The 2,252-nt window shown below is 41.3% G+C and overlaps 1 protein-coding gene across 5 annotated transcripts in view; it reads left to right on the top strand.

Moving 5' to 3' along the window:
- The window catches only part of Psph (phosphoserine phosphatase), a 22,091-nt gene that overhangs the window by 4,379 nt on the left and 15,460 nt on the right, over window positions 1-2,252 (top strand). For 3 of the 5 annotated variants that reach the window (XM_026784930.1, XM_026784938.1, XM_026784927.1), the window contains exon 2: window positions 717-772. The exons of the other annotated variants lie outside the window; for them this stretch is intronic. The gene's annotated coding sequence lies outside the window, so the exon portion shown is untranslated. The remainder of the gene's footprint in view (window positions 1-716; window positions 773-2,252) is intronic. 5 annotated transcript variants of the gene reach the window in all.

Here is a 2,252-nt window from a genome sequence, read left to right as displayed (position 1 = left end):
AAAAAAATAAAGAAAGAAAATAATAAAAATAAATCTTTAAATTTGCTCTCTGTATTCAGTCAGTAATTCTATAAATATCCTTGTTTTCTTGTTTTGTTTTGTTTTTGTTTTCTCTGTATCTTTGGAGCCTGGGAACTTGCTCTGTGGCCCAGGCACCAGGCAGCCCTTGAACTCACAGAGATCCACCTGCCTCTGCCTCCAGAGTGCTGAGATTAAAGGCATGCGCCACCACCGCCCAGTGCTATTGCTATTTTTATGACACTTACTTGTGTATTTTTGTATGTTTCTTTGCTGTTTATTGATACAGTCTCACTATGTCTCACTGTGCAGTCCTGCCTGACTCTCAACTCAAAAAGATTGCCTGCCTCTGTTTCCCAAGTGTTGGAATTAAAAGTGCGAGCCATACCGGGCAGGGTGGCCCATGCCTTTAAACCCAGCACTTACCAAAAAAAAAAAAAAAAAAAAAAAAAAAGAGAGAGAAGAAAAGAAAAAATAAAATAAACCCAGCACTCAAAAGGTAGGGGCAGGAGAATCTCTGTGAGTTCAAGGCCAGCCTGGTCTAATAAAGTGAGTTCTAGGACAGGCTCCAAAGCTATACAGAGAAACCCTGTCTCAAAAAATCAGAAGAAAAAAAAGTGTGAGCCACTACACCTGTTTTTCTAATACACTAATATTTTTTCTTTTAATTTTATGTTTGTCTTTGTGTGTGGTTGCAGGTGCTTGAAGAGGCCTGAGCTATCAGATCCCACTGGTGCTGAGTTCACAGGCAGTTGTGAGTTTCCTGTTGTGGGTGCAGGGAATTAAACTCTTAGCCAGTGAGCCATCTCTCCAGCCCTGACTCAGTTTTTAGATGGATATGTACTTTTGCTGAACATCAACACTGCCACCTTGTGCCCAAACCTTGTACAGGTGTGCGATGAGGGCTCCAAAAGGACCAGGAACAGCTGGCAGATTTGATTCAAATAGCTGAAATTTTTATGAATAGGTAATGTAGAGATAATAGCACAAACGAGCTCTTGTAGTCATTCGTATTTATAGTAGTTAAGCTTTTCAAATAAAAATTTTCATTGCTGTCTATACTTAAATGCATGTTTATTGTTTAACATCTTGCATCTTTTGTTATACTAATTTTAAAGTTACTACCAAGCACATATGTGTTATTGACTAGATTGATATTTTTTTTAAATATTTATTTATTATGTATACAATATTCTGTCTGTATGTCTGCAGGCCAGAAGAGGGCACCAGACCTCATTACAGATGGTTGTGAGCCATCATGTGGTTGCTGGGAATTGAACTCAGGACCTTTGGAAGAGCAGGCAGTGCTCTTAACCACTGAGCCATCTCTCCAGCCCTAGATTGATATTTTTAAAACTCTTAATTTGCCCATTTTTTTTTTTTTTTGGTTTTTCGAGACAGGGTTTCTCTGTGGCTTTGGAGCCTGTCCTGGAACTAGCTTTGTAGACCAAGCTGGTCTCGAACTCACAGAGATCCGCCTGTCTCTGCCTCCCGAGTGCTGGGATTAAAGGCGTGCGCCATCACCGTCCGGCTATACTGCCATTTTTCAACTAGTGAATTCATAAACTTCAAAGTCATGTCTGATCAAAGAGATTGGGGACTTGTGTTACTGGGTTGAATTTTATAATTTTTTTTGTTTGTTTGTTTTGAGATGGTCTTACTACATAGCTGTAAGTTAGCCCGGAACTCATTCTGTAGACCTGACTGGCCTTGAACTCACAGAGATCCACTTGTCTCTGCCTCCCTCCTGAGTTCTGAGTTTAAAGACTCATACCACCTTCCTGAATTGTGTCTTTTTGAGAGCTTCTCTGGCTTAAGGGCATGGTTGTTGTGGCTAAAGGCCTGCCTTAGCCTTGGCATTTTCTCTACTTGGCAAAGCAGATGATCAGCTAAATACTTCAAGGTGTCTTCGGTTGGACTTCATTGCCTAATTGCAGGCAGCGTCCTGCAATGTGAATATTCGGGAACAACACTTCTTACTGGTTATGCTAAAATGATAGCTGGACAAGTGACATCTGGAAGGGAGTAGGTGGGAAAGAAGAAAGCAGGTACATGCTGGACCTGGTGGATCTGGGCCTGTCATTCAGCCTTTCAAGAGACTGAGGCAGAAGGAGCACAAGTTCAAGGACTGACAGGGATACAGAGTGAGTTGAAGGCCAGCTTGGGCAATTTAGACTCATTTTCAAATTATGAATTAAAATGAGGGGGGCTGGAGAGATGGCTCAGTGGTTAAG

Source organism: Microtus ochrogaster, chromosome 2 (assembly GCF_000317375.1).
Source record: "Microtus ochrogaster isolate Prairie Vole_2 chromosome 2, MicOch1.0, whole genome shotgun sequence".
In the NCBI taxonomy this organism is placed as follows: Eukaryota; Metazoa; Chordata; class Mammalia; order Rodentia; family Cricetidae; genus Microtus; species Microtus ochrogaster.
Note: the sequence above shows the minus strand (reverse complement) of the source record. Positions and strands in the feature narration are given on the sequence as shown.